This window comes from Peromyscus leucopus, chromosome 2 (assembly GCF_004664715.2).
Source record: "Peromyscus leucopus breed LL Stock chromosome 2, UCI_PerLeu_2.1, whole genome shotgun sequence".
NCBI lineage: Eukaryota > Metazoa > Chordata > Mammalia > Rodentia > Cricetidae > Peromyscus > Peromyscus leucopus.
Genome location: NC_051064.1, coordinates 79513271 through 79526627, shown reverse-complemented (window position 1 = coordinate 79526627; position 13357 = coordinate 79513271).

Here is a 13357-nt window from a genome sequence, read left to right as displayed (position 1 = left end):
TAATTATGAGAACTGTTATTTTTTTTCTCCTATCAGAGGTAGCTAGCCCACTAAGGGCCAGTATTCCATAAATATCCACAACTTGGTAAAACTTACATGCCAAATCGTTTAGTTAATCCACCTGGCAAGGCTATGTTTTGTCAAAGGCTTCAATGAATTTCCTGAATTGCTCACATGGAGCAGCTGTAGCTAGAGTTTTCCTGTCTTGCCCACAGTCAGGACAAATTTCTATCACCCAGCCAGTCTCACAGCCACTCAGACCCAACCAAGTAAACACAGAGACATATATTGCTTACAAATTGTATGGCTGTGGCAGGCTTCTTGCTAACTGTTCTTATAGCTTAAATTAATCCAATTTCATAAATCTATATCTTACCACATGGCTTGTGGCTTACCGGTGTCTTCACATGCTGCTTGTCATGGTGGTGGCTGGCAGTGTCTCTCTCTGCCTTCCTGTTCCAATTCTCCTCTCTGTTAGTCCCACCTATACTTCCTGCCTGGCCACGGGCCAATCAGTGTTTTATTTATTGACCAATCAGAGCAATTTGACATACAGACCATCCCACAGCAAGCAGCCAACTCTTTCCCACTCTCTTTTATTTCCTTTGCACCAGTTCTTCTCAAACTGACTAGTCACAAAATACTGTGAGGTCAGACTTCAAGCAAAGGGGGTTGAGACAGTTACCACCTGTCTTAGAATGAAAACCAATCAATGTCCCTGCCCTTCTGTGCTTACTAGCTCTCTTTGGGTTTGGGTTTACCCTCTTCACAAACATAAATTTCCGTGTGGAGTTAGTTTTACTTTGTTCATGTGTTTCCTTCTGTGCCTTGGAGAGTATTTACTTGCAACTGGTCAGTCACCTGTAATACACAGAGAAGAGGTTTGTATTTTAGCCTGGACACATGACATAGGGCTCTGTAGTAGTCAGTAGATTGTTAAATGAATCTAAGACAACAATCTCAAATAAGAACAATGAAACTCATATTTCATTTCTTCCTAAGTCCTTGGAATATTGCCCTCACAAACACTATGGAGGACTTACTATGTCATTCCCTGTCTGGTTGTCTCCTGTGTCTAGACACACATAGGCCACATGCACTGTGGTTTGGAGTCACCTGCCACATGTCTGCCCACTTCATCTCTCCAGTGCACTCACTAGATCAGAAAAGATTAACTTCCTGAAAATGAAAAGGACAAAGAGAAGATGAGCTGCTTATCAAATATGCACATTTCAGATGGAACTTCACACTCCCTAGAAAGATGTTAGATTGCTGTTAGCTCTCTGGAGCACTCCTGACAATGTGTTATCAGGCCATGTTTGCATGACAGAGGCAACCCAAGCAGGAAACATTAAGTCATATGACTTCTAAGATGGAATCAATCAAGTGAGTGGTACAGCTCCTGAAAACTAATTTCACCTTCATAAGGTCTGGTTATCTGTGCAGCTGACACGAGGTTTGTCAGCCCCATTTCAGTCTGACCAAGTTCAGTGCTGCAGCAAGAATTTTAATGAACCCACACTGTAATATGTATGAAAGATGACACTGAGATGAATTTATGAAAAGCCAAGTCCCTATGAAATATGAAAAATTGCTTGTAGGCTCCAACACCAACTTAGCTCATTTGAAATGTCCATTTCAAAGGTCTTCGTCTTTCTGTGATTTATTTTCACACTTGTGCACAGATTTTTATCATATTTAATCACTTGAAAACCAAAGAAGCTGTTCACAATCAAAAGTTCAGTGAACGCCTAATTAGATGGGGGCAGAGCCAAGGCCAGTCACATTTTAAATCTTCATCTGGCTATACACAAACCAATTCTTCATATAAAGATGAAAGGACTTGAAAAGAATGGCTGTGTGTCAATTCTGTCCTTGGCATTCAGAAAAAGTTGCTACCTCTTTGTCCTGATGATGGCATCTTCCCTGTGGTAGTTATATTTATGGATTTTCATTTTCTGTGCAGCAATAGAGGAGTTAGCCTTCTAATGTGGCCATAGGGATCCAATCTGGGGCCTTGGAAGTGCTAAGCAAGCATCCTACCACTGGAGATATATCAGCCATTAATGTATTGAGACATGTAACTCAGACTGGCCTTGAACTCTATGGAGCTCAGACTGGCCTCAATTTCATGATCCTCCTGCCTCTGCCCCTGAAGTGCTGTTATTGCAATGTGCCCTGACACAGGTAATAGAAACTTTTAAAATGTGTCAGTAGATAAGTGCTAAAATCATAGATAGCCTTTTCAAGATCTTGGCTGTATGTGGCATCAAAATCCATTCTTGAGAGTGTGAAACTATTTTCTGAGCCACATTCATAGTGTAGATGCACATTTTATGTGCCCATTCTGGGTCTAGACATCTGAGAATACTTAGATAATTCACATGCTACTATAACTGCTCTCTTGTTTTCGGAGGTTCTAGAACTTTGTTTCTTGTAGTTGGATTTTGTTTGTTCTTTTTTTTTTTTTTAACTTTGTTTTGACACACAGTCTTAATCTATAGCTGGGCTGACCTGAAACTTACTGGTAGCTCAGACAGACTGTGAACTTGAGGCAATTCTTCTATCAAAGCTTCTCAAATGCTTGGATTATAGTTAGCCACTCTACTAAGACAAGACCATATATCATCATAGTCATTAACCTACTTGTACTTGAAGCGCCTTTCTCAAGAAGATATTGCAATCTCCAGATCATTTTTCCACCTGAAGCTGCTTTAGATCATTAATCCTTCACTAATTGGAGTAGGTAATCTGAATTGTATCTGTCTGGATTGTCTGGGAGTTTACTGCTGTCACTGTCACTAGTTGTTAGCTACATGGTCATAGACTTTTGAATACCTAGCAATATTTTATTATATTTTAGACATTGTGTATAAAATAGGCCAACAATGTACATACTATATATAGTCTTTTATCAGAATGCCATTTCTAACATATATAGTTTAAGCTCATCATCTCAATTAGACTGTGCAATGGGCTGCAGATTGATCAGACTCAGTTTCCCTCTTGTTCTCATTTAATTTTAGTGTTTGAACCTTTAGAGAATTTTATCAATATCTAGTAGGTTTTGGCTTTAAGGCATTGAATGCTCAGAACTGCCCTAAGAGGATTTATGTTGGTCTGGAAACATAACCTAGTTATAGAGTACTTGGCTAGTTTGTGCAATTCCCAACACAAACTAACACCAAAAAGCAGCATGAAAAAAAAATAGAAATTCAATACAGACCATAAACTCCTATCCTCAAATATTTTTGAGAAACTAGTCATATGTGCTAGCTGCTACCACCGTGAGTTCTCTCATCTTGTTACTTCAGATCTGGGCTAATACCAGTCTCTCTTTTTTTTCTGTCTTCCTTAAATAACTTCTGGCCCAGGTCAAACTTGCAAGGAGAATTCAGCTATCATTTTTCCCCAAAGTTTCATGCATTGGAAGCTTGGTATTAAATATGACAGTGCAGGAGGCCATAGAAAGTAAAAGGGGTGGTGTTTATCTTTATGGCATGCCAGGGGCATGCCTTTAGAAGGCATTTTGAACCCCAGTTTCTCTTTGGCTTTCTTATGCAGCATTTCTGTCGTGAATGCTTTTCTGCAATGGACCATGAGACCCTCAGTAAATCTGAACTTCTATTGGTGCTTTGCCCTAGATTCTCCATAAATCAGGAAATAAATAAGCCTCTTCCAGAGTCATAAGATGGCTACCCAAAAAATGTCTTTTTATATGTGAGGTATAGCTGCACATATAAACACACAGTGCTTGTGACAGCATGTGCATGAGCCATATAAACTCAAGCCAGACAAAATCCCAACATAGAATGAGAAGATGGACACAAAGACCCACCCCCAGTCAAGGAGCTATTGGAAATTGAAGGCTACTGGGAGAAGAAGCAACTGTTTTAAGAGTGTTGTTCCTAGTAAGTCAACCATGATCCAGTGAAAATCACACATCCAAGACTGACATACTAGCATCATAAATTGGACTTGGTAGGTGTAAAGAAAAAAAGAGAAAAAAACTTGGGTACATAGGTAAAGGGAAAGGACCCAGGAGAAACTGAGAGTAGGGTAGCTGTGATCAGAACACATTGCATGAAATTCTCAAAGAACTAATACAAAATTAAAAGAAAGTATCTTTCAGGTATTTTATTAAGGTAATGAAAAATGAACTGATTTACTAGAACTTTGAGAAAATCTCATAATCCTTTCATGGTGTTTTTTCCAATTACAAATTGTTTTAACATTATCAAATAGTTATTGACTCACTTCTTAAGAGTTAAGTGGGTATTTTGCTTCATGCTGTACTCTTTAATCACTTAACTCCTATTTAATCCTCACAACTACTACGAGAAGAAAGTTATTATTCTCACTCTGTATTTAAGGATCATTATACTTTTTCTTGAGCCTCAAATAGTAGGGAATAGAAGAAGAATTTGAAATAAAAACTTTAGATTCCTCAGAATTTGCTCCTCCTAGATTTTAAAGAATCACTATTACATCCTACAACATTAGCCTGATATTTTGCTGTTTATTGTAAATATTTATTGGGGTTGCTTATACCTGCTTTTTAATTGCCTACTGCTTCTCTTCATCCTGACTTCTCTCTATCTGTCTACAGAAGTCATTTCAACAAGATACACCCCCTCTTCCAACTTCTTCATGTTGTATTGTTTTTAGTCTTTTTGTTTGTCAGGGATTTTTTGTTTTATTTTTTTGAAACAGTATTTTTCTGTGTAGCTCTGCCTGTCCTGGAACTGGCTCTGTAGACCAGGCTAGCCTCAAACTCAGTGATCAGCCTGTATCTGCCTCCTGAGTGCCAGGATTAAAGGCATGCAGCAACATGCCTGGCCTGTTTTTAACTTTTTAATTCAAGCACAATGTACTACTGCAGAATTATATCAAATACATAATTATAAACTCACTGAGTTGTCATAAAGCAGACTTCCATGCAAGGAATCATCCAAGAAGTTGAGCATTTCCATCTCCTGAGAGGCTACTGGCAGGAGGTTTCCCAAACTTTCCCTATTCCCCAAAGGTTTACTTTGCTGTAACTCCTGGTGTAATAGATTAGTTTTTTTCTGTTTGTGATACTCATGGGAAATGGAATCATGGTCTATGAACTTTTTATTTTCTGACTTCTTTTGTTTACTAACTAGTGGGTCATTTATGTTGTTAAAGATATATAGTTTATTTTCTGAATTATTTAGTGTTTGATTATAGAAATATGCATAAATTAAGAACTTTATTAGGGCCTAATTAATTTATTATAAACTGTGCATGTTGTTTGTGTATGTGTGTATGTGATGTATTGGTTTGTTCATTGGGTGTTACACAATTATATATGTGTTGTGTTTGTGTGTATAGGCTAGAGGTTGGCACTGAATATCTTTAATTGCTCTCTACTTTATTTGGAAAAGGTTACTTATTAATTTATTTTATTCATTTTACATGGATATAATGTACTTTGATTATATTCATCCCATAACTGTTCTATTTTCCATTCCTACTGATTCTCCTGTCTAATGCTGTTTCTTTCTTCTTCTTTCGGCTTTATTATCTTTTGCTTATTTTTATTCTTCTTGTGAGCAGCTGATTTCAATTAGGATTGACTACATGAGTATAGGGAGGGATTATTCCAGAAGCAGAGGTACCTAACCAATGCATCCACCAATGAGGAAAATCTCTCTCCCTTTACAATCAGCCATTAACTACATTTATATCCCCAGGATTGGAATGGGGCCCTGTGATTTCTTCTACCATCCATGACAACATACTGATCGGCCAAATATTGGTGCAGATTTTATGCTGATAAGCAAATCTACTGAGAGTTCAAGTGTGCAACATGTCCAAAAGAAAACATAGTAGAACACCTGCCTCCTTCCTCTGGCTTTTAATTCCTTTTACTCCCTCTTCTACAATGTTTTCTGAGTCTTGAAGAGTGACACAGATGTGTCATTTGGGGCTTAACAGTCAACAGCTAGTTACGCTCACCATTTTAACCAGTTATGGGTCTTTAGAGTGACCTTTACTGATGCCCCATTTCCCTTTATCTGCCATGTGATGGCCCAGGTTCGAACCTGACAATAAAAAGACCCTTATGTGCTTATATTGGAAACCTGCTCCTTTGTGGTTTCTGGGGGTTTCTCAAAATGGGTACAACAATCCCACAACTTGGGCACCTCCAATATCTTGGGGTCTCCAAGACAATCCAAGCTTCACCTGCACAGCTTCATACAAAGGCCTTCTTGGGCCCTTTTTGCAAGGATACCCTTGTCACACATCTGGTCCCAGCAGCTTTTCTTAGTAGCAGAGGAAAATTCTGTTACCCCTTTCTTGTATCCATGACTCTGAAGCCAGAACCACATGGCTGAAGCCAAGTTCTTATGCTTACTGGAGTTGAAACATACCCCCTTTTTTCATATATATTTTCATCAGCTTTCTGTTTTTGATGGTTTCCTTTACTTCCTGAGCTTGGCTGTCCTTAAGCTTGTGCTATAGATCAGGCTGGTCATGACCACAGAGATCTGTCTGCCTCTCCCTCCTGAGTGCTGTCGTTAAGGCTGTTGTCATCAACCCTGGCCCTAAGCTTTTCTTTAATTCCTTTTGGTATGCTAGAAACTTAGCTGGGTGGGGGTTTGCTCTTTATTGCATGTAGCATCAAACTTTCTTTTCAGTTGCTTAACTCCTTAAGCGGGGGACTTAGCTCCATTACACTCCCTGTTGTCCCCTTTTCTCTCAAACTGTCCATTTTGTACTTTTCCTTGCTCATCTTTCTTCTTTTCATAACAGATCTGCATAAAACTATCCAATAATAACCACATGACAGGGTTAATTCTAGGCTGTCTTGCAATTTCCTCTGCAAATACCATTATTCTAAAACTCTTCAATTTAGCCTCAGGTAGACTTTTCAGACAAGGACAAAAGGCAGCCACATCTTTGCCAAAATATCACAAGAATGTCTCTAAGCCACATACTAATATTTTTCCCTCTGAAATTTTTTTGATCTGGGCTCCACAGTTCAAATCACCCTCAATGCCACTGTCTTCCATGTACATACTAAGATGACCAATTAAACCCTGCATAAAGTATCCAATAACTTTCTAGTCCAAAGTCCCAAAGTATTCCAGATTCCTCTAAACAAAAGCATGATCAGGTTTACCTCGGCAATACTCCAGTCTTTGGTACTAACTTCTATCTTATTCAGTGTTCTATTGCTATCAAGAGACACCATTGATCGTGGCAACTCTTATAAAAGAAATCATTTAATTAAGGCTTTTTTACAGTTTCATGGAAAGAAGCATGCCAGCACACATGGCACTGGAGAGGTAGCTGAGATTTCTGCATGTGGATTGACAAGCAAAAGGAAGAGAGACCCTGGGCCTGGCTTGGACTTTTGAAACCCCAAAGCCCACACTCAGTGACACACTTTCTCCAACAAGGTCATACGTGCTAATCCCTATCAAGTAGTTCCACTCCCTAATGAGTAAGCATTAAAATCTATGAAGTTATGGGGGAGGGGTCATTCTCATTCAAACCACAAAATTTGCTTTGTATCCTAATATCTGATCTACTTTAGACAAAGTACCATGGGTTGTTGAGAAAAAAAAAATCCCTAAAGTTTGGGTGGAATTTTCTGTAGATGTATGCTAAGTCTATTTGATCATTTGATCTATGATTGCTCTTAATTCATATATTTCTCTGTATTTTGTCAGGAAGAACTATCAGCTGGGGGAGTGTTGGATTGAAATCATGCACTACTGTTGTATTAGGGTTAACTGGTGACTCTACATTTAACAGCATTTGTTTGATGACATTGGGTGCACATGTTTGTTGGGGTGTATGTGTTTAGAATTAGAAGAGCTTCTTGATTGTTTCCTTAAACATTACAAGGTTCCCTCACTTTTCTCAGTGGTTGTCATATAGAGATCTGTCTTATCAGACATTAAAACAGTGACAACTGTTCCTAGGTCCATTTGTTTGGAATACCCCCCCCTTTCTTTTTTTTTTATCTTTTCCCTTCTGATAGAGTCTGTCATTTGTGGACTAATATGTTTATTTTGATTGGAGTTGAGAACAATAATATTCCAAGTTAGTAAAAGATATGTTTCAATTTTTGTCATTTTGTTGCCTTTTTAGTGTTCTATTTTTTCTGTCTTTCTTTGTTATTATTCTAGCTTAATTTATTCTTTCCTGTGTCCTTATATATGATGTTCTTTTCTCTTCAATACAGAAGATTACTTCAAGTATCTTCTGTAGAGCTAGTTTAGTGGTCATAAGTTACTTTAGTCTAATTATCATGGTAAGTATTTCCTTCAATTATGACAGGTATTTTGATGAGTAGAGTAGTGTGGGTTGGCAGTTATTTTTCAGAACTTGAAATATGTCATTAAAAGCACTTGTGACCTTTAAAGTTTCAGTTGAATAGTCTGTTATTATAAAGCCTTCCTTCATGTATGACTTGTTTCTTTCTTGCCACTTTAAATATACTTTATTTGTTCTGTATATTTAGTGTTTTAATTATAACATGATGAGAGGAAGTTCTTTCCTGGTCTTGTCTTTTTGATAAATGCTTTTTATATATGGATTGATAACTCTTTCCTAACTCTTGGAATTTTCTCTGATGATTCTTTTGGAAACATTTTCTATGTCTTTAAAATCACCCTCCTTTGCTGATTATTGCCTTTTCTGTCATATCTATGTTGGAGTTTCCACTGCAACTTCTTGCTCTTACTTCTTCATACTTGTTTGGTTATACCAGTTAATATACCTTGTCTTTAATCACAGATATGCTCTCCTTTCTTGATCCATTATATCAATGACATTTTCCCCAGTTTTTTATTTGACTTATTACTTATTATGTTTTCAGTTCCAGCATTTCAGATTGGTTTTTCTTCAGTATTTCTCTTTGTTGACTTGCTCTTCTTATCTTGTATCCTCTTCCTCATTCCATTCTTCTGTTTGTATTTTTGATTAGGAGCTATTTTCTTTTTTGATATCTTTGAATATATTTATAATCATTCTTTTAGTTGTATGTCATCTAACTCATTCCCAATAGGATTAGTAAAATTTGGGGTTATTCTACCTTGCTTTGTGTGGTTCTGTTGGTTATTACACTAGGATTTGAAATATTCTGTGCTTCTCCATTGCTCACTTTGTTGTTTCTTTTTATCAGCTACACCATTTCAGTTGAAGTTTTTGACATGATTAATTAAAACTTGGATATGTTAGAGTTAAGTGCACAATTCAGAAAATATGTTTTCAATCCAAGAGCTTAAGGTTCCTTTTGTGGAACATTAGTTGAAGATGTGCTACATGTGTTTATGCTGTGAAACATTTCTTTACAAGCCAAGCTAAGACTAGGCATTCATGAATTGAATAAGAAAAATTCTTCATGTAATCAGACGATGTCCTGTGTCCTTCCTGGCCTGAGGTTTTATTTATCAACCAATCAGAACAACACATATTCACAGCATACAGAACAACATTCTACAGCACTTCCGCTTTTCTGTGTAATCAAAAAGAGAGGCTTTAACTTTAACATAGTAGAATTACACATAACAGAACATTTATGCAAGAATTATAGTTATAATATCTAGTTTATTTGTATTTGGCAAAATTAAAGAAAATATTCTATCTATCCTATGTTTGTGAGTTTAAAGTTTCATATCTAATTCATCTTTTATCATAACCAAGAAAAATTATAATTATAACTATCTAGTCTTCAACTACATCAAAGACCCCAGAAGGATATAATATTACCTAAGCAAACAGGAAGAACATTGTAAGCAACTTCCAAAAATCTATAATGACAGAGACAACTGACTGCCTAGACAGTAACTCAAAGTTTCTCTGCAATGTTAGGGCATCATATGCATTGTATAGGCTTAGAGTTTCTCATCTACTTCTCTCTTTGTCCTGTAGAATGTCTGGCAGGCTCCTCTGCAAAATAGGAACTTGAAGAACCATCTTGTCTTACAAAGTTCAGTGGTCACATTCCTATGGGTCCTGCATGTTTAGTTTATACAACATACTGTCAAGCAGTCAACAAGGGCATTTTTTTTTTTTTTTTTTTTTTTTGCCCAGTGGCTTATTTTGTCACAAAAAAGCAAACTCCATAATGAGTTTCTTCAATGCCCATTATCTTCTCTGAATAGACTGGTGCTGCCAGGAGCAGACATGTCTCAATGTCCAGAAAGTTAAAGTTCTTAAAACATTTTAAACGCCATATTCTGTAGGTCTTTGAAATGTTTAAAGATTACCTACCTAATTGAAATATATCTATGTATACCTAGAAAACTTAACTGACTATAAGTTTGATTATCATAGATGATTAATTATTAATCAGCATTTCTCAACTATACACTACAATTTCAAATGAGTTTCACAAACAAAATACTTTAAACAGGAGTAGAAATAACTTTAAATTTACAATAAACTAAAATCTATAGCAATGTAAAACATTTTAAACAAGTTCTTGCTGTTTGAAAGTAGATTCAATAATGTACCCTTTTATTCTATCCTATTTATATCCTATATTTATATATTATATCTCCCTTTTTTCTTATACAAAGAGATTGCTTATGACCAATAACAATTTGTAATCAGCAATCTAAACAAAGACAAACATCTGTAGTCCATTCTTTGAGAATGTGGGCATAGTTTTCTAGGCTACTTCCTGCTGATTTCGGATGCTGGTAGTCTTATGGGGATCCTGAGAAAATTTGAGATAATGGTCAGTTCCTGGGAAGACCAGCTGTAACCTTTGTTGATAGGTACCATCTGTTAAAGTTCACAGGTCTGGCTTGATCAAATTTGATCCATCTTAGCCTGGAACAAATTGTTAGTCTCTTGCTTCCTGTAGAAACAAAAGCAGAGCCTCATTTCCAAAGCAACATATCTTTGGACATAATTTTGAAGTTAAAATTACTTTAAAATATACATATTGGTTTAACTGAGTAGCCTTTACAATCAAATATCTCTCTGCAGTTAAAAATCTCAAAGACAATATAATCCAGATTCTCTGTGTAATGTCCATCTTTTCATGGCTTGTTTTTATGTTACTTTTACTGTCTCTTTAAAGATTTTTAAAAACTATTTCTTTATATAAATATCCATATTCATTTTCCTCTCTCTTCCAAGCCTACATACATTTTTATACACATTGTAAACTGTTTAGGATTTATACCACCTGAATCTGTCTTAATTGTGAATATATTGCTTTAAACCACAGCAGTACTAGTACTCTGGTGCTAGTACTGAAGCAGCCACCTTGGCTGCTGACTCTGCCCACCTCAGCTTTTCAACATGGCAGTGCTACATTTACTGCCAGCTCTGAGATTCAGGCACACCACCAACTCTTGGAAGCAGTGGGTCTATGCCTCCATTAAAGCAGTATGTAGCCCAGAAACCATTTTTTTTTCTGTACTAGCCAAATCTAAATCCACCACACATCATACTGCATGGCTTGAAGATGCCTCTGTGTACTGTGGTAGAATCCGCCATGCTGCAAGTCAAGCCCACATACAGCTGTGAATGCGCCATACTGTAGCTCACAGCTTGCCTGAGAGACACAACTAGGAAGCTTTTTTTTTTTTTTTTACTCTGTTTTTGTGTGTTCAGAAGCCCTTTTGAAACTCTTTTATGCCTCATGTTAGGTGCCATTTGTAGTTGGAAGATTTCCTGTGCCCTGCCTGGCCTGCAGTCAGGACAAATCTCTCACCCACAGTTCCACAGTCTTTTATAAAATAATTACACAGAGGCTTAATATTATTTTATAACTGCTTGTCCATTAGCTCAGGCTTATTACTGACTAGCTTTTACACTTAAATTAACACATAATTCTTATCTATGTTTAGCCATGTGGCTTGGTACCTTTTGTCAGGTCTGCCTTGTCATCTTGCTTTCTCTGTGTCTGGCTGGCAACTCTTCCCAGAATTCTCCTTGTCTTCTTGCCCCACCTATACTTCCTGCCTGGCTACTGGCCAATCAGCATTTTATTTATTAACCAATCAGAGCAACACATATTCACAGCATAGAAGAATGACATCCCACAGCATCTCCATGTATTTATTTGGGAGTTGGGTGATGGTCCCCCAAAGAGTTAAAAAGAAAAAAAAAAAAAAAACTACAGGTACCTGGTACAAAAGTTATGTTATTTCCTGAGTAGAATACTAACTATGAAAATAACTACAGGCTCTGGATATTGCCCCTATGCAATTGTTATACCAACCATTAACACCAGTGGCCCCTCTAACTTTAATAATGCTGGAGGACAATCTCCAAGGATAGCATGAAGTATATTGTGGGTTTAGTTAAAAAGGTTACAAATGAGAAGTTAGTATTCAAATACCTACCAAATTAACTCTTAAAAGAAAAAAAAAGTGGATAAACTAGTTATGAAGGAAAATTTGGGGTGATATTGGAATCCTCAGATTTTAGAAATCACTTAAAATACAAATGATTATAATTAGGAAGGGAAAAGATAAGAACAAGAGAAGGATACTTAGGAATAAGCAGGGAAGTGTAAGGGATATGACGTATGATATAGTATGGATTTCCTTGAAGTAGACTGAGCAAAAAAACATAGACAGGAATCCAAAAATCTAGCTGAGCTATGTATAGACAACAACAAAATAATCATTAAACATATATGAAAGAATAGAGGTTAAGTAATAGAAAATAAGGAATAAAAATACTTATGGACTGATTGCTTGTACATATGTGCTAAGTTGAAAGTCCTCAGATCCCTCTGGATCCAGTAGGTGATATGTGGTGCTATAGGGAGAGGAGAAGATGTAGCCACTGGTCTCTGTAGGCTCAGTGTCCTCTGTGACTCTGACATGTGGAGAATAGGAGGTTGTACCACTTTTTGTGGTGCTTCCCTCATATCCCTGTACTCCATCATGGCACTTCTGATTCTTGAGGTTCAGTGTATGTCTTATTTTTGTTTTTGACAGGTTTTGACATAGGACCTCTTCTGTTGGCTTCCTGTTTCTCCTTCCACAACTTTGTAAGTGCTGGGATTATAGAGGTATGCCACTCTGAATAGCCACATGCATTTTAAGTAGATATTGTCATTAAGCTTCAACATATGTATGCATTTATAAAACTATGATCATATTTAAGATAAAGAACTTTTTTATCTTTGAAATCTAGTGTGACTATCCAACTCTCCTATCCTGCCCTCTGTCCCATCTCCAATTAATTTCTTAGCTACTTTCTTTCACTATTCTATGCACAAACAAACCAAAACAAACAAACAACAACAAAATAAAAAACAACAACAAAGAGCACATGGCATCACACAGCAGGCTCATTTTGTATCTGATTTCTATTTTAGTACACTTATTTTAAGACTCATTTAACG